The sequence below is a fragment of the Ovis aries genome, chromosome 9 (assembly GCF_016772045.2).
Source record: "Ovis aries strain OAR_USU_Benz2616 breed Rambouillet chromosome 9, ARS-UI_Ramb_v3.0, whole genome shotgun sequence".
Taxonomy (NCBI): Eukaryota; Metazoa; Chordata; class Mammalia; order Artiodactyla; family Bovidae; genus Ovis; species Ovis aries.
The window spans coordinates 90,040,313-90,060,601 of NC_056062.1; the positions used below are offsets into that span (position 1 = coordinate 90,040,313).

At 41.3% G+C, this 20,289-nt stretch overlaps 1 long non-coding RNA gene across 1 annotated transcript in view; it reads left to right on the plus strand.

Annotated features, from left to right (window-relative positions):
• Nucleotides 1-7,865, plus strand: part of LOC132657233 (uncharacterized) — a 48,479-nt gene extending 40,614 nt beyond the window's left edge. The window contains exon 2 of the long non-coding RNA XR_009595096.1: nt 1,843-7,865. This is a non-coding gene — a long non-coding RNA (uncharacterized LOC132657233). The remainder of the gene's footprint in view (nt 1-1,842) is intronic.
• Nucleotides 7,866-20,289: the final 12,424 nt, after the last annotated feature.

Below are 20,289 nucleotides of genomic sequence, written 5' to 3' on the forward strand. Positions count from 1 at the left end.
CTGATGGGGTGAGGATGTCATGTTTTTGAACACACTTGGGAAATACAATCTCACCCAAATATCAAGATCTGATTAGTAGAGTTCTATTCTCAGAAAGGAAGGAAAAAAGAGCTTGGCTTTTTAAATGAAAAACCTACACTACTCCAACCCCCTGGATAGAAATAAACTGAAATGCTAGTTACTCACCTAAGCACATCTCAAATAATAAACTAGTTTCCAGATCCACACTGGTATTTTGAAATCCATAGGGGAAATTGCAAATCCTTGTTTCAAGAGTATCTCCCTTTAAGTGGAGCAAGCAGAATGAAAGCTTTGAATATGCATGTTTTCTCATCAGTAACCTATCACTGAACTACACTATGAGTGGTGTGCACTTTGAAAACTAAAGCCAAAATTGGCTGATTTTGGTAAAGTGTGTAATAATTAAACAACTGCCCAAAATGAGGGCCTCCCCAGTGGCTCTCAGGTAAAGGGTCCACCTGCAATGGAGAAGATGCAGGAGACATGGGTTCAATCCCTGGGTCAGGAAGATCCCCTGGACAAGGAAACGGCAACCCACTCCAGTATTCTTGCCTGGAGAATCCCGTGGAGGGCTACAGTCCATGAAGTCGCAAAGAATCAGACACAACCGAAGCAACTTAACACACATGCATCCAGAGTGAGTACCAGGAAGCTCCAGTTTCCTCAATCAAAAATGAGAAAACATAAAAATGAAGCTAAATGATCTAGCAAGTCCTGGAAAATAATAAAGTCATTTCCCCCCATGTGTATCACATTTTAAAAAACTGAATTCACCATTTGGAAATAGCACACAATGGCAACCCACTCCAGTATTCTTGCCTGGAGAATCCCATGAACAGAGGAGCTTGATGGGCTACAGTCCACGGGTCGCAAAGAGTCGGACACAGCTGAGCAACTTCACTTCACTTCATTCCTAGAACTCCCCTAATAATTTCTCAACTCAATTTCTATTGAATTGATCAAAGAAAAAATTATTATTATTTCTTAGCCATAAATTTTGTTTACTTTGTTTTTAACAGCTTTATTGAGATACAGTTCACATATTATATAATCCACCTCTTTAAAGTATACATTTCAATGACTCTTAGTATATTCAGAGTTGTTTATCTCTCAGCACAATAAGGTTTAGAATGTTTTCATCATCCACAAAGAGACCCCCATACCTATTAGCAGAAATTCGTATTTCCCCCCATTCCTTCAGTCGGCTCTAGGCAACTGCTAATCTTTAATACATAGTTCTTTGTGATTACAAGTTTCATTATGGACATATTTAAGAATAGAATATACAATACCCTATTGCAGCTTTGCTTTCCCAATTATAATGAATTAAGTGGGAAAATGTAGCTCTGTCCCTTTTTTGTTTCTGAGTAAACATTGTATGAGAAGACACAGGAACAAAGGAAAATAATAACATTAGGAAAAGAGAAAGAAAGATAGATTTTTCATAAAGAAAAGTGAAGAAACCTGATGTGTAAGAAGGAGAGAATGGCATGGACTGGTACTTCCAGCTTCCTACTGGAGAGGCACACTACTGATTCCTAACCCAGCTTTAAGAGAAGACAAAGTTCAGATAGAAACTCCTGCAGCCCTGTAAAATGAACAGAACTACAAACGCTGCACATGCATATCAGAATAACCATCCTGAGTGAGGTCAAACACAGGCAAAAGCTACCGAAGAGTCGTATGTACAATAAGTAAGATGAACACTCGCCCATCATGTTCCTCCTAAATTCTGTTTTCATTGATAGCTCTGTGTCCTCTGTCCTGACTCTGATTTTAGACATTGTTTTTCTTCATATTCTCCATTTTTCTTTTTTTCAGCATTTGTCATCACACACAGCCACAGAAGAAAAATTCTTTCTTTTTGCAATGAGAACTTTGAAGATCCATTCTCCCAGCAACTCTCAAACATACAAAATACAGCATTATTAGCCACAGCCGCCATGCCACACATCCTACCCCATGACTTATTTATTTTATAACCGGAAGATCCCCCACGTTCAACGTCAGACGCTGTGGCTACGCTTTGCTGGAGCAGCCATGAAGAGATCCCCTACGTCCAAGGTCAGAGAAACCTCAGTAAGATGGTAGGTGCCGGAGCGGCTGTGAGGAGCTACCCTACGTCCAAGGGGAAAGGAGAAGCCCCAGCAAGATGGCAGGAGGGGCGAATTCACATTCAGAATCAAACCGCATCCCCACCAGAGATGCTCAGAGGGCTCAAGCAAACCTTGTGTGCACCAGGACCCAGAGACCCCGCAGAGACTGAGACAGAACTGTGTCTGAGCGGCTCCTGTGGAGGTGCGGACTGGCGGTGGCCTGCCTCAGGGACAGGGGCTCTGGGTGCAGCAGACCCAGTGTGGCATAAGCCCTCTTGGAGGAGGTCGCTACTAACCCCACCATAGAGCTGCCAGAACTTACACAGGACAGGGAAATAGACTCTTGGAGGGCACAACAGAACCTTGTGCACCAGGACCCGGAGAAAGGAGCAGTGACCCCACAGGAGACTGTCCGGGACTTGCTGTGAGTGTCCATGAGTCTCCGGCGGAGGCGTGGGTTGGAGGCGGCCTGCTGCAGGGCTCGGGGCGCTGAGTGTAGCAGCGCATGCATGGGACATTTTGAAGGAGGTCGCATTATCTTCATCACCTCCACCATAGTTTGGCCTCAGCTCAAATAACAGGGAGGGAACACAGCCCCATCCATTAACAGAAAATTGGGTCAAAGATTTACTGAGGATGGCCCCACCCATCAGAACAAGACCCAGTTTCCCCCTCAGTCTCTCCCATCAGGAAGCTTCCATAATCCTCTTATTCTTCTCCATCCAAGGGCATACAGACTGAAAACCACAATCACAGAAAACTAACCAACCTAATCACATGGACCACAGCCTTGTCTAACTCAATGAAACTATAAGCAATGCCATCTAGGGCCAATTAAGACAGACGGTTCATGGGGGAGAGGTCTGACAGAATGTGGTCCACTGGAGAGGGGAATGGCAACCACTTCAGTATTCCTGCCTTGAGAACCCCATGAACAGTATGAAAAGGCAAAAGATAGGACACTGAAATATGAACTCCCCAGGTCGGTAGGTGCCCAATATGCTTCTGGAGATCAGTGGAGAAATAACTCCAGAAAGAATGAAGAGATGGAGCCAAAGCAAAAACAACACCCAGCTGTGGACTTGACTGGTGATGGAAGTAAACTCCAATGCTACAAAGAGCAATATTGCATAGGAACCTGGGATGTTAGGTCTATGAATCAAGGCCAGTTGGAAGTGATCAAACAGGGCATGACAAAAATGATTGTCAATATTTTAGGAATCAGCGAACTAAAATGGACTGGAATCGGTGGATTTAACTCAGATGACCATTATATCTACTACTGTGGGCAAGAATCTCTTAGATGAAATGGAGTGGCCCTCATAGTCAACAAAAGAGTCTGAAATGCAGTACTTGGATGCAATCTCAAAAATGACAGAATGACCTCTGTTCATTTCCAAGGCAAACCATTCAATATCATGGTAATCCAAGTCTATGCCCCGACCAGTAATATTGAAGAAGCTGAAGCTGAACAGTTCTATGAAGACCTACAAGACCTTCTAGAATTAACACCCCCCAAATATGTCCTTTTCATTATAGGGGACTGGAATGCAAAAGTAGGGAGTGAAGAAACACCTGGAGTAACAGGCAAATTTGGCCTTGGAGCACAGAATGAAGCAGGGCAAAGTCTAACAGAGTTCCGCCAAGAGAACGCACTGGTCATAGCAAACACCCTCTTCCAACAACACAAGAGAAGACTCTACATATGGACATCACCATATGGTCAACACTGAAATCAGATTGCTTATAATATTTGCAGCCAAAGATGCAGAAGCTGTATACAGTCAACGAAAACGAGACCGGGAGTGAACTGTGGCTCAGATCATGAACTCCTTACTGCCAAATTCAGACTTAAATTGAAGAAAGTAAGGAAAACCATCAAGGTATGACCTAAATCAAATCCCTAATGATTATATAGTGGAAGTGAGAAATAGATTTAAGGGACTATATCTGATAGACAGACTGCCTGATGAACTATGGGTGGAGGTTCCTGACATTGTCCAGGAGACACGGAGCAAGACCATCTCCAAGAAAAAGAAATTCAAAAAAGCAAAATGGCTGTCTGAGGAGGCCTTACAAACAGCTATGAAAAGAAGAGCAGTGAAAAGCAAAGGAGAAAAGGAAAGATATACCCGTTTGAATGTAGAGTTCCAAAGAAGAGCAAGGAGAGATAAGAAAGCCTTCCTCAGTGATCAATGCAAAGAAATAGAGGAAAACCATAGAATGGGAAAAACTACAAATCTTTGCAAGAAAATTAGAGACACCAAGGGAACGTTTCTTGCATAGATGGGCTCAATAAAGGACAGAAATGGTATGGACCTAACAGAAGCAGAAGATATTAAGAAGAGGTGGCAAAAATACACAGAAGAACTGTACAAAAAAGATCTTCACCACACAGATAATCATGATGGTGTGATCACTCACCTAGAGCCAGACATCCTGGAATGCAAAGTCAAATGGGCCTTAGGAAGCATCACTACGAACAAAGCTAGTGGAGGTGATGGAATTCCAATTGCACTATTTCAAATCCTGAAAGATGATGCTGTGGAAGTGCCACACTCAATATGCCAGCAAATTTGGAAAACTCAGCAGTGGCCACAGGACTGAAAAGGTCAGTTTTCATGCCAATCCCAAAGAAAGGCAATGCCAAAGAATGCTCAAACTATTGCAAAATTGTACTCATCTCACATGCTAGTAAAGTAATGCTCAAAACTCTCCAAGCCAGGCTTCAGCAATATGTGAACCGTGAACTCCCTGATGTTCATGCTGGTTTTAGAAAAGGCAGAGGAACCAGAGATTGAATTACCAACATCCTCTGGATCACGGAAAAAGCAAGAAAGTTCCAGAAAAACATTTATTTCTGCTTTATTGACTATGCCACAGGCTTTGACTGTGTGGATCACAAGAAACTATGGAAAATTCTGGAAGAGATGGGAATACCAGACCACCTGACGTGCCTCTTGAGAAATCTGTATGCAGGTCAGGAAGCAGCAGTTAGAACTGGACATGGAACAACAGACTGGTTCCAAATAGGAAAAGGAGTATGTCAAGGCTGTATATTGTCACCCTATTTATTTAACTTATATGCAGAATACATCATGAAAAATGCTGGGCTGGATGAAGCACAAGCTGGAATAAAGATTGCTGGGAGAAATATCAATAACCTCATTCATATATGCAGATGACACCACCCTTATGGGAGAAAGTGAAGAAGAACTAAAGAGCCTCTTGATGAAAGTGAAAGAGGATGGTGAAAAAGTTGGCTTCAAGCTCAACATTCAGAAAACAAAGATCATGGCATGTGGTCCCATCACTTCATGGGAAATAGATGGGGAAACAGTGGAAACAGTGGCAGACTTTATTTTGGGGGGCTCCAAAATCACTGCAGATGGTGACTGCAGCCGTGAAATTAAAAGACTCTTACTCCTTGGAAGAAAAGTTATGACAAACCTAGATAGCATATTCAAAAGCAGCCAACAAAGGTCCATCTAGTCAAGACAATGGTTTTTTCAGTAGTCATGTATGGATATGAAAGTTGGACTATAAAGAAAGCTGAGCGCTGAAGAATTGATGCTTTTGAACTGTGGTGTTGGAGAAGACTCTTGAGAGTCCCTTGGACTGCAAGGAGATTCAGCCAGTCCATCCTAAAGGAAATCAGTCCTGAGTATTCATTGGAAGGACTAATGCTGAAGCTGAAACTCCAATACTTTGGCCATCTGATGCAAAGAGGTGACTCATTTGAAAATACCCTGATGCTGGGAAAGATTGAAGGTGAGAGGGGAAGGGGATGACAGAGGATGAGATGCACCGACTCAGTGGACATGAGTTTGAGTAACTCCAGGTTTTGGTGATGGACAGGGAGGCCTGGCGTGCTGCAGTCCATGGGGTTGCAAAGAGTTGGACACGACTGAGCGACTGAACTGAACCGGAAGTACGTACCTTTTAATCCCCTTCACCCAAATGGTTCTGATGACACTGATGCTTGAAAGACTTATGAGTGCAACGTTTAGTCTGCATCTCTATAGTTCCCTGGCACACCTATAATCTCTCCATTGATGTACCCGTCCTCATTCTTGATTCTTTATAGATCAGCTGAGGTTTGCAGTTTTCTCTTTTCTCCTCATGGACGGGCAATGCTTTTGCTTAAAGGCATTGACTCTGTTCAGACCTCTCAAATGACCTCGATTTGCCCATGCAAACATACATTGCTACATTATACCAGGAAGGGACTTAGGGATTATCTGCCAACTGTATCAGAGATCAGCTTTCACAGCCTTAATCACTTGCCTAAGGTCTCAGAGCCACTGACTGGAAGAGGCAATATTTCCAGTCCAATGCTCTTTCTTATATTGAGTTTTTCTTTAATTTCTATGAAAAATTAGTCAAGCTGTATTATGGCTTCAGGTCTTCAAACTGGAGTGCACAGCCCTTAGGTGTACATGGAAGGAGTTCAAGGACACAAAGTGTGTCCAGGAAATCAGCTTCTAGGTCCTCGCCTTCCATGCCTGCCTTTCCTAGTGTTTGTTGCCTGAGAATACACCTCTGGTTGAGACCCCAGTTGTCCTTTACCACTTTCCTAATTGACCACCTATGAGCATATTCAAAAGCAGAGACATGACTTTGTCAACAAAGGTCCGTTTAGTCAAGGCTATGGTTTCTCCAGTGGTCATATATGGATGTGAGAGTTGGACTATAAAGAAAGCTGAGCACCGAAGAATTGATGCTTTTGAACTGTGGTGTTGGAGAAGACTCGTGAGAGTCCCTTGGACTGCAAGGAGATCCAACCAGTCCATCCTAAAGGAGATCAGTCCTGGGTGTTCATTGGAAGGACTGATGTTGAAGCTGAAACTCCAATACTTTGGCCACCTGATGTGAAGGGCTGACTCATTTGAAAAGACCCTGATGCTGGGAAAGATTGAAGGTGAGAAGGGAACCGGGTGACAGAGGATAAGATGGTTGGATGGCATGACCGACTCAACAGACATGGGTTTGGGTGAACTCCGGGAGTTGGTGATGGACAGGGAGGCCTGGTGTGCTACAGTCCATGGGGTTGCAAAGAGCCAGACTCAACTGAGCAAATGAATTGAACTGAACTGAACTGATAGTATTTGAGTTAAATCCAATGAAGTTGTTTTTAAATGAAGAAGAAGGACTTCAAAATGTGGGATTTCTCTGAAATGTCCTAAAAACCTTGAAATTTTCCTAAAAGTGCTAGAAACCCATATTGAACCCATGTGATTGTGACTAGAAGACTCTTTAATAAAATGTACTAGATATGTCCCCCCCACACACAAAATGGAAATTGTCTGCATTAAACTATATGACATGAATTTAAGAAGACAGAACTATGAAATCAAGATCAAGAAATGGTAAAATGGGCATTTGGAAGCCAGGGACAGAAAGGAAATCGGGATCCGTTGCAGAGTTCTAGCTTTCAGAAAGGTGAAAGTTGATCAGTTCCTTGGGGGACACAACACCTTCTTTTTTGTCACTAATATTTTAAAAGTTTAAAAGAGATCTTATAGAAAGAGCTGTTAAAGAATTTCACACAATGTATAATAAACCTATGTTAGGATTATAGTTAAAATTGCAATACTTGCCAAGTATTTAAACTGGAAATATAGAATATCTTGTTTATATATAGCAAAGTAAATTTCAGAAGATTTGGTGAAAGAAGGGAAAACTTGTGTAAGAATCCCCAAATTTACAAATGAACAAAATAAAAACAGGCAGTCTTTAACCTTTAAATAGACTCTGGCCTTGAAGTCATGGTTATTTATGGACAAAAAGTCATTCTAAACAAAGATGCTAGATAAAAAACTAACTCAGCACAAACATCATGCATACATATACACAAAGTCCTCATATTTTTTCAGAACATAGAAGCTAAAGTTTATTGAGACCTTCTAGATTGTAGGCACTGTGTTAGTACTTTAAAACATTATCTTATTTAAGCTTTACAAGCACCCCACATAGCTGGTGTTTATAACCACTCTTTTTTAGATAAGGCAAGATGATCAGAGAAAGTCAGTGATGGTGATGACCCTGGACTTTAAATATAGCATCAAGGCAGACTAAATTTCAGGTGGAGTCACTAGTCTGCTGAGAGAAATGTCAGCATTGACAATAAGGATTCTTAGACTTTAACATCAGAGTGATGGATCATGAGTGATTGTTCCAAATGGCCCATTAAAATCTAAGACCAGAAATAGCTTTGTTTGAATTCTGCAGAGTCATGGCACTGAATTTAACCACAAGATTGACTGATCGTTCACTTTGCAGACTTGGCAGCTTTTGCAATGATGATTTAGAACAATCAACTTTCACATCTTCCTTTCTTCCAGAGTTTATGAAGAATATTTTGATTTTTGGAGTGTTTTCTTACATACAGAGAAATGATGCTTAGCATTAGTGTCACTCTATCGAACCTGAGAGCTGATTCAAACAACCAGTATTTTTTTTCCATAATAACATATTTTTAAAATACTATAATAATAAAAATATAAACTAAATTGCCCCTAAAGTATTAATAAATAATTCTAAACTAGAGTAAAAAAAGCTTTACTTCTAGGTAGAATTTACAAATTATCTAGATTTTGTGTCTCTTCTGTTGTTTTCACCTGGCTGCTGGCCCTAGCTATTAAAAGCTTCAGGGAGAATGAGGAAACAGGGAAAGAATGATGCTTATTATTTTTAAAAAGAAAAGAACTTGAACGTGACTGTATCCAGCTCTTAAATTTTTATTTATTTTTGGCTGAGCTGTATCTCTGTCGCTTGCTGGGCGTTTCTATAGCTGTGGAGAGCAGAGCTGGTCCCGGTTCGGGTGCAGAGGCTTCTCACAGGCTCCCGGGCGCCTGGTCAGGAGCCCTGGTGCGCGGGCTCAGTAGTTGCCACTCCCAGGCTCCAGAGCGCAGGCTCAGTAGTTGCCGCGCACCGACTTGGTTGCTCCGCGGCCTGTGGGATCTTCCCGAATCAGGGATCAGACTGTGTCTCCTGCATTACCAGGCGCATTCCTTCCCACTGAGCCACCATGGTGGCTTCTGCCTTTCAGTTATTTATAGATTAAATTTTTAACAGGCTTGTTCCCTGTGTCTGTTAACCTCTGATAAAGAGGCTGGGTAAATATCTGAATTTGTATTCTAAAATGTAAACAAAGTTACGTAAAGATGGATTTCAGTGAGCACAACTGTTCTCTTTAAGAAATAAGGATGTCACTGATAGAAGAAAAAATATGGATAAAATCATTGGAATGATTCAGAGTATTCTTTTTCATTTTTGGTGATAAATTGATCAGTAATCCGCTTTGTCATAAAAGAGATTTCAGGCTGTAGATCAGTTAAAGTAAATCTGGAAATTTATTTCCACACTGCTGCTGACTCCCAGTGCTTTGGCCCTTCTACCTTTTCCCTCTTTTGAGTGTCGGCCTCAATCCCAGGCCAGCGCACTGCTCCCACCCCTAAGTAGCATCATCGTCCATGGCTTGCACATATTGCCCAGATCAGGTTCTCTAAGCCAGCTCTGTGTCCTCTTCAATGGCATTCAACCAACCTAGCCCTGGCATTTACATAAGAACAGGATATTAAAACATTCCCTTGTGTATGTTTGAAGATGATACTCACTGCTCAGTTATTTCAGAGACATTTTAGGACAACCACTCTATCTTTAAAGTGTCTGTAGAGAGGTGTCATGGAGGGACCATCCAAGACTGTCAGAAGCCATTAAAGGATTAGTAATCTTGAAGGAAATGGCAGCCCACTCCAGTACTCTTGCCTGGAGAATCCCATGGGTGGAGGAGCCTTGTGGGCTACAGTCCATGGGGTTACAAAGAGTCAGACATGACTGAGCAACTTCACTTTCACTTTTTTTCACTTTCATGAGACACAATCCCAAATCTCATAGGTCATTTGGTCCAACTCTCCATCTAATTCAAGAATTCTTTCTCTACCATTTGTGGAAAGAGGAAAGAGAGGGAAAGAGCCATGAAATTTGTGAAATCAGAAGAGCTGGGTCTGAATCCTGGTTCTGGTTCTTTCAACTCTTATGATACCTTTGATTTTAGGCAAAATACAAATCATCTGAATCTCAGTTGCTCATGTAAGCACTTGGGTACAAAGTAAGTGCTTAATAAAATAGTCTCGAATGAACTAGCTCAGATGTGCTCATTTGGGTCCAACTCTTTGTGACCCCATGGACTGTACGTAGCCCGACAGGCTCCTCTGTCCATGGGATTCTCCCAGCAAGAATACTGGAGTGTGGTGCCATTTCCTCCTCCAGGGGATCTTCCCAACCCAGGAATCGAACCTGCATCTCTTACATCTCCTGCACTGGCAGGAGGATTCTTTTCCACTAGTACCACCTGGGAAGCCCTTGACGACTGAGGATGAAATGGCTGGATGGCATCACTGACTCGATGGACATGAGTCTGAGTGAATTCCGGGAGTTGGTGATGGACAGGGAGGCCTGGCGTGCTGCGATTCATGTGGTCTCAAAGAGTCAGACACGACTGAGTGACTGAACTGAACTGAACTGATGCTTATGTTCATCATTGAGGTAATCACATCTCTGCTTATCTCCTTGCTAGACAGTCCCATGGAGACAGGGACAGTATTTTGTTTCCTTAGCTATATACTTTTCTCAGGTATATAATGTCAAATTAATTAAATTCATCAGTTAAGAGACATGGAATAGGGACTAAACAATAGGGAAAACTCACTGAAACACTGAGAAGCTGCACGAAATAGTCAGAATTTGAAGAAAGCAAGAAAAAAAAGAAGACTCAAAATCAGGAATGGAAAAGGACATTAAATTTTGTAAAATAATTCTTTTTCTGCATCTACTGAGATAAACTGATTTTTATATTTCTTTCTATTAGTTTGGTATATCATGCTAATTGATTTGCACAACCAATACCACAGAAATAGAAAACCTCATAAGAGACTACTATGAACAATTATATGCCAACAAATTGGAAACCTAGGAGAAACAGACAAATTTCTAGAAACATACAAACTACCAAACTTGAAAAATGAAGAAAGAGAAAATCCAAGCATGCCAATTACTAGCAAAGACCTCCCATCAAAGAAAAGCTTAGAACCAGATGGTTTCACTGGTAAATTCTCCAGACATTTAAAGAAGAATTAATGCCAATCCTCAAACTCTTCCAGAAAACTGAAGGGGAGGCAGCACTCTCAAACTTATCTTAAAGTCCAGCATTTTACTGACACCAAAGCCTGATGAAGACAGTACAAGGAGAGGAGCTGTAAGTCAATATCCTTGATGAATATAGATGCAGAAAGGTTCAACCACATACTAACAAAACAAATTCAACAGCACATTGAGAATATCATACACCAGGATCAAGTGGGATTTATTTGGGGGGGTGCAAGGATGGCTTAACATCTGCAAATCAGTAAGTGTCCCCAGGGCCAATTGCTGGCATTCTCACAGTTAAGACAGGACCAAGAGAGGTGCCAACCACAGTCACATTGTGAGTCCACACATGGGGTGAAAGAGGACACAGCAGAGCGCATTCAGAGGTGAACAGCTCCAAAGGAGGAATACTCAGTGACTTTTCTCCCAGTGGGAGTGCCCCAATCCTGCCTACCTTACACCATGGGTCAGAAACACAGCTAAGAAATAGATTTTGGGGACTCTACTCCAACAACTAGGGAGCAGGCCTGACAGGGCAACCGCAGAGCAGAGGGGAGGCTCCACTCAATGTCCAGGGGAGGCTCCGATCACCACAACACCAGTCAAAGCCCCTGTCAAGGGGAGAGCACCAGCCTCTGGACCAACCTCAGCCACCAGGGAGCAGACACCAGAAGCAGCAAGAAACCATGAGCCTGCAGACTGCAGAAAAAAAGACCACAAGCACAGTAAGTCTGACCAAGTGAGATGACAAAGAAATATGATGCAGACAGAGGAGCAAGATAAAAACCTACAAGTACAACTGAATGAAGAGGAAATAAGCAATCTATCTGAAAAGGCACTCAGTAATGATGGGAAAGAAGATCCAAGATCTTGGATGAAGACTGAAGGCATGGATTGAGAAGACACAAGAAAAGTTTAACAAAGAACTAGAAGGGCTAAAGAACAAACAAAGAGACATGAACAAGATAATAACTGAAATGGAAAAAAAAAAAAAAACCACTAGAAGGAATCAATAGCAGAATAACTGAGGCAGAAGAATGGATAAGCGACCTTGAAGACAGAATGGCAGAAACCTCTGCTGGGGAGCAGAATAAAGAAAAAACAATGGAAAGAAAAGTGGGCAGTCTCAGAGACCTCTGAGACAACATTAAATACACCAACATATGACTTATAAGGTACTGGAAGTGAAGAAGAATTGGAAGCAAAGCCACTCAGTCATGTCTGACTCTTTGTGACCCCATGGACTGTAGTCTACCAGGCTCCTCCGTCCATGGGATTTTCCAGGCAGGAACACTGGAGTGGGTTGCCATTTCCTTCTCTAGGAGATCTTCCCGACCCAGGGATTGAACCTGGGTCTCCCACATTGTAGACAGATGCTTTGCCATCTGAGCCACCAGGGAAGTCCATAAGGGTACTAGAAGAAGAATAAAAAGGGCCTGACAAAATATTTCAAGAGATTATAGCTGAAAATTTCCCTAATATGAGAAAGGAAGTAGTCACCCCAGTCCAGGAAGCACAGAGAGTCCCATACAGGATAAATCAAAAAGGAAAATGCCAAGGCACATATTAATCAAGCTAACACAAATAAAATACAAAGAAAAATATTAAAAGTGACAAATAATAAAAGAGTGAATCCTCACAAAGTTATCAGTTGATTTTTCAGCAGAAATTCTGAAAGCCAAAAAGGAGTGGCAGGACATATTTAAAGTGATGAAAGTGAAAAACCTACAACCAAGAATACTCTACACAGCAAGACTGTCATTCAGATTTGATGGAAAAATCAAAAGCTTTACAGCCAACAAAAGCTAAGAAAACTCAGCACCATGAAACCACCTTTACAACAAATGCTAAAGGAACGTGTCTAGGTAAGAAACACAAGAGAAGATAACAAAAGAGAAAAGGAAGAATAAAAACTCACAAAAACAAACCCAAAGCAATTAAGAAAATGGCAATAGAAACATATATATCTTTAATTACTGCAAACTTAAATGGATTAAACACTCCAATCAAAGCACATAGACGGGCTGAATGGATATAACAACAAGACCCATATAAATATGCTATCTACAAGAGACCCACTTCAGTCCCAGGGACACATACAGACAGAAAGTGAGGGGATGGAAAAGATATTCCATGCAAATGGAAGTCAAACGAAAGTGGGAGTAACAATACTCATATCACACAAAATAGACTTTAAAACGGAGACTGTTACAAGAGACAAAGAAAGACCCCACATAATGATCAAGGGATCAATCCAAGAAGAAGATGTAATAATTGTAAATATGTATGTACCCAACATAGGAGCACCTCAATACATAAGGCAAAAGCTAACAGCCATAAAAGGAGAAGTCAACAGTAACACAATATTGGGAGACTTTAACACCCCACTTAGACCAATGCACAGATAATCCACAGAGAAAATTAATTAGGAAACACAAGCTTTAAATGACACATTATACCAATAGACTTAATTGATATCTGTAAGATATTCCATCCAAAAGATGAAATACACTTTCTTTAAGGTGTATAAGGAACATTCTCCAGGGCAGACCCTGGCTTGATTTGTGACCCACATCTTTGGTCACAATTGTGACCCATAATTTTGTTCAAATTTCACAGAATCTTATGCTAGTGTCCATTATTTGCTTTCACACCTTGTTCAACATTCCACATTGTATTTAGTTGCACTGAGCAGCTTCAGCTGCGTGCAACAAATTCCAGTAAATTTTCTTTTCATTCTTATTATGTTACAAGTATTTTCTAAATTTCCTTGTTTGGGCTTTTTAGATACACCCATCATTTAAAAATGGACATCTAATTTCCAAATACATGAGGTTTTTAAAGTATATTAGTCAGTTGCTCAGTCGTGTCTGAGTCTTTGTGACCACACGGACTGCAGCCCGCCAAGCCCCTCTGTCCATGGGATTCTCCAGGCAAGAATTCTGGAGTGGGTCGCCATTTCCTTCTCCAGGGGACATTCCTGACCCAGGGATTAAAGCTGGGTTTCCTGCATTGCAAACGGATTCTTTACCATCTGAGCCACAAGGGAAGACAAGGTGTTAGTCATGTCCAACTCTTTGCAACACCATGGACTATAACCCACCAGGATCCTCCATCCATGGAGTTCTTCAGGAAAGCATATTGGAGTGGGTAGCCATTCCCTTCTCCTAGTTTTAAAGTATCTTTGATATTAATTTCCCATTTTGATATTAATTTCTCCTTTGAATGCTTTCTTCTCTGCAATCATCCTCGGTGATTTTTCAGTCTTCTAACTTTATTGAGACTTTCAATGGTTAAGTGAAAGATCTCTCTTGGTAAATGTTACTTTGCACTTTGGACCTTGAAATGAAATTTTGCACCTTGTTTTATGTCCCTGGATATGTTCTAGTGTCTCCTAAATGTTACATTGCACTTGAAAATAATTCCAAGTATATTTTTATATTGATTTTAAACATAATTCCACTGTGATAAGAGAACAGACTTTGGACCTTGAAATGCAATTTCTACGCCTTGTTTTATGTCCCTGAATATGTTCCAGTGTCTCCTAGTTTACAGTCTATGGGAACTTGAATAGAATTTGTATTCTACTGTTGTGTGAAAATTGTCTTAGTTATGTTGAGTTGGTTCATGGTGCTTTTCAGGTCTACTATATATATATCTACTTTTCTGTATATTCATTCTATTAATTTTTGAGAGTTTGATATTGAAAGTCCAACTAAAAATCTCACCTACTTAAAATAATTGTAATATATACTGGAACTACATACAATTTTGTCTTGTATTTTCTAAGTCTCCTGTAAATGTGTTATCATAGTTTCATGATCTAAAAATAAAAAAGAAAGGGAAAATATGTATACTATCATGTGAATTGAATCGCCAGTCTATGTCTGACGCAGGATGCAGCATGCTTGGGGCTGGTGCATGGGGATGACCCAGAAAGATGTTATGGGGAGGGAGGTGGGAGGGGGGTTCATGTTTGGGAATGCATGTAAGAATTAAAGATTTTAAAATTTAAAAAATAAAAAACTAAAAAAAATAAAATAAAATTAAAAAAAAAAAAAAAGAACCCACATAGAATATGTTCGATTGCCATCATTCCTGGGCAGAACAGCACACCAAACAGGGCTCTATGACAGAAAGCCCTCCCTAAAAAAAAAATAAAATGAAATAAAATAAAAAATTAAAAAAATAAAAAATTAAAATAATGATAGAATCAACACTCTACCCCATCACAACAAAACTAGAATTCCCTGCTTGGTGATAATTCATGCCAGAGAGGAAGAAACACCAAGAAACAAATAGCCTTCAAGACGTAGCTCCACAACGTTCTGCTGCACCTGGGTATTATCATGGGTCTAGGTGCTTTCATTGGTTTGCAATCCAGATATTCAAACTCTCCAAATAAGCCATTATTTCAACAAAATATGGCAAATTCTGAAGCCTAGATGCCACTGAATTTTACTAATCTGTAGCTCCAGATCCCAATGGCTTGCCCAACACCAATCAACAAATAAATAACTGAGACAAAAGCCCCATAGTAATTGGTTAAATTGGCAAGGGCTGGGGGCAGGGGGTGGGGGGCGGGAGAGCTCATCTGAAGGTAATGCTGGAAATCCCACCTCAGCCATGGATATTTTGTCAAACAACCTAACAGCTTGTTATCCACATGTGCCCAAATCAGGCCTTAAGCTTTAAAATTTATTTGCAGCAGAACCCCTTTCATCACCTATCTGGGCAAAACCTGGGATTACTGAGGACCTTTAAATTCAGCTACTTTCAAGTGGGGCTTTAATGATGTCTATTCAAGTTCTGGTGCTTTGCCCTAATGCCAGTGGTTTCAGGATGCCAGCTCCATGCTAGCTTTGCACCCACAAAACCTTTGACATAAAGGATATTTGCAAGTGAACCTTTCAGGGCCCAACACTATCTTCGAATTCTATAAGGCGCTTAGGTTCAGTATAATACCGTAGAGCCGCAAAGATACGATCTACATCAACCTCAGTGGAAATCTCCATGGGAAGGATACTATAGTATTGCGGTGCCCAAGAGCTTGTCATTGGTGATGATTTTACCTCTGCCTCCCAACCAGATACCAGAAGTCCCAACTACACCAGAGCTGGAAAGGCCTCACCACCCACAGAAGACCCAGACTTGATTTTCTAGTGATTAATTACTCTTGAGTCCTGCTTTAAAAGATGGGACCCACCAGACTGGAGTGACTTTCTAGACGTTGCAATTTGCTTGCTGTATGACCCAACTTTGGTTTTTCATACCTGCAAAAAGAATACACTCTGCCCCTATAGTTAGAATTCAACCTACACCATGTTAAGTCCCTATGGGACCAAGCCCAGTGTCTCCACAGTGCTCCCAAGGTTTGGTTGCTCTATGACCATCCACCTCTCCTTAAAGGGCAGGTTTACCAAAGTATCCACACTGTGTGCTCTCTGACTTTTAATGGGAGAATTCTGCTGGCCTCTCAATGTTCAAACACGCATTCCCCTTCACCCTCTTCCCCTCTCCCTCCAGCTTTCTGCACCCAGACTCACACTTTAGTCTGTCTTACCCTAACAATGTCCAGCCCTCTTGCCTTCAAAGATGGCAATGCAAGCAAAACACAAACCCAGTGCCCTAAACTCGCAAAGTTACATGTCTCATATATACATACTGAAACAGCCTCTCATACACGGACTAGCTGTAGCTGTTGGATTTGCCATCAGTCCACTTTCACATATAGTACACCACACATTTATCCAGCTGACACCTGGTCCAGAAAAGGAAAAGAACTGCAAGTTAAAACCTAGTGCACACACCCGTCTCCCCTGTGCCTAGGGCGCCCCCTCATGGCGAGTGGCACCAGCTCAGTACACACCACACGGGGAGCGACCTCAACATACTACCGGACAAAAATCGCTGTCTTCCTCCGGTCCGTTCTCAGACCATTCCCATTTACAAAAAGCAAGGTACGGTGTTTCCATCTAAAGACGACAGCAGAGGGCTACATCGTGGTCCGACTAATGAGGGTCTCATCTCTTCAGCTTTGCCCTTCTGTTATCTCCTGGACACAGACCACACGGATGCACTTCACCCTCTAAGGATCTTCCATTTTTATAAACTTAAACAGTTTTTCCTGACCCTGACCACACATGATGGACATGCAGCATTCATACCTGTAATACTGGTGCTCACCACACCTCTGAGACTTGCGGGAATAGCCAGAGAGTTAGGCCATTGCTTTAATCCAACAGGCAGAAATCATTGCCACTGGGAAAGTCCGAAATTCTAGCATCTCAAATTTTTCAAGTATAACAAATATTAAGTCTGCTTAATCAAGGCCAAAGGACTCTGGCAAAAATAGCTTTTGACAATAGATTTGTCCTAGCTGATCAAGGAGATGTTTGTGGTCTTACCCCGCCCTGCTCACAATACTTAAGCTGCCCCTCCAGCTCCAACTTGTTACCTTGTCCCCAAGTGCAACCTTCTGCTTGGCCCTGCCTGGGAGCCCTCTCTCTTTTGGAGCTGTAAGTAACAAAAAGTTCTGTCTTTCCAAGGGCTGTGTCCCACAACCAAAGGAATCTTTAAATCTTATAAAACAGTTCTCAGTTCAGCTCAGTCTCTCAGTCGTGTCCGACTCTTTGCGACCCCATGGACTGTAGCACACCAGGCCTCCCTGTCCATCATCAACTCCCGGGGCTTTCTCAAACTCAGGTCTATTGAGTCGGTGATGCCATCCAACCATCTCATCCTCTGTTGTCCCCTTCGCCTCCTGCCTTCAATCTCTCCCGGCATCAAGGTCTTTTCAAATGAGTCAGCTCTTCGCATCAGGTGGCCAAAGTATTGGAGCTTCAGCTTCAGCATCAGCCCTTCCGATGAATATTCAGGACAGATTTCCTTTAGGATTCACTGGTTGGATCTCCTTGCAGTCCAAGGGATTCTCAAGTCTTCTCCAACACCACAGTTCAAAAGCATCAATTCTTCGGCGTTCAGCTTTCTTTTTAGTCCAACTCTCACATCCATACATGACTACTGGAAAACCCATCGCTTTCACTAGATGGACCTTTGTTGGTAAAGTAATGTCTCTGCTTTTTAATATGCTGTCTACTTTGGTCATAATTTTCTTCCAAGGAGCAAGCGTCTTTTCATTTCATGGCTGCAGTTACCAGCTGCAATGATTTTGGAGCCCCCCACAATAAAGTCTGTCACTGTTTCCACTGTTTCCCCATCAATTTCCCATGAAGTGATGGGACCAGATGCCATGATCTTCATTTTGTGAATGTTGAGCTTTAAGCCAACTTTTTCACTCTCCTCTTTCACTTTCAACAAGAGGCTCTTTAGGTTTTAGTTTTCTGCCATAAGGGTGGTGGTATCTGCAGTGCTACATAGGTTTTAATTGCAGTTTAATGTATTAAAGCTGCCAAGTTTAAAAACAAGTTTTTCTGAAGCTTTAGCATTTAGCAGGCAGACAGTTATAAATCTGGAAATTTAGGTGGGAAGTACTTATACTTAATTCTTGATGAAGATTCAATCCAATGTTAATTCCTCTAAACAATTAATGGAATTATTAGGCCTGGATAATGAAATCTCTTTAAACATTTTAAAATATGTCAATTATAAGTTTAGTCTATGGAGTCTCTCAAGCATCTCAAAATCTGACATGTTAGTTAGTCTTTCATACACTTAACAAGTAAAGGCTGGAGTGGAGTGGGGAGTGGGCTTTTCTAGTAAAGTAACTCTGGTGAAAGAAATAAAATAGATGCATTATTAGTAAATACTATTAGTAAGTTATGTTCTCTTAAACATTTAAACACTGTACAAACTTAAGAAAGTTCTCTTACACCTCTGAAATTAAAAGGCTCATATATGTAATACTGTAAAATGTCAGGTTCTGTTCATTATTTCAAGCACCTTAAAGGTAATATTTCATAGATTAGTCCAACCTGTTAATACTCTCGTTTTAACTGATTTTATCATTACAATTAATTTCATCATTTTATCATTGTTTTCCCGATTTTGCCGAGTTGCGTGCTAAAAAAAACAGAAGAGACATATGATCTCACTGGGTTGAGGTTATTGATCAGAAGATCAATGCCAATTAAAGAATTCGAGGGAGGAACAAGGACCCAGTTTGTTGCTAGCTGGGGCCAGGGGGACTCCTCATGGGTCAAAGGTCAACCTGTGGGATGCGTCCTGGAGGCAGCAGAATGTTTCAAGCTCACTCCATCCTGTACAACCTGGTACATGACGTGTATCTTTCCCCAGTTTTTAATATTAATCTCTTTTATAACTTTTGTCTGATTTGTAACTGATGCTCTACAAGCTAATGTTCTTCCCCACTTGAGGAAATTTAACTTCTCTCTTCACTGCTTGATTGGAATCTGCATGTTTTTAAACTTTACATATTTGGTTTATTGATAATCCTATTGTTTTATAGACCACTCGCTACTTGATAAACACAATTGATTTGATATTTATTTTAGAGTATTATCTAGGTTTGCACTGAGCTCATGATCTATAGCTCAGCTACACGTACTCTTTCATCTTTGAAGTCTGGGCTAGAGTGTCTCAGCTGACGGTGGTCGTGCAGGAGGGTACCTCTGAGCTCCTGGTTGCGGTTCATCCATCTTATCGAGCGTCCCCTCAATACCGTGCGCCTTATTCCTCTTGAAGAGACATAAATTCATTGAAAGCATGACGCTCTTCCCTTAGGAAGTTTTTGCCTATTTTATTTCTTGCTTCTGTCACGTCAGTCTTTGTTTTAATCTTTTTAGTTCTGGTAAAATATGTGTTCCAATCATAACTCTAAACAGATCTTTCATGCACATTTGGGCAGGACAAGGCAGGTGGACAGGATATGGAATTAGAGGTACTCAATGCTAATTTTCTGAAAGTGGAACTAAAAGGCTTGAGATAGGGCCGTGCTGTCCTAGTACAGGCCAGCACAAGGTGGTGAATTCTTCACTCCACAGCCTTCCTTCATCCAGCCTGTTTTATGTCTTTTGTTCATGTATCTGTAATGTCGACTTGG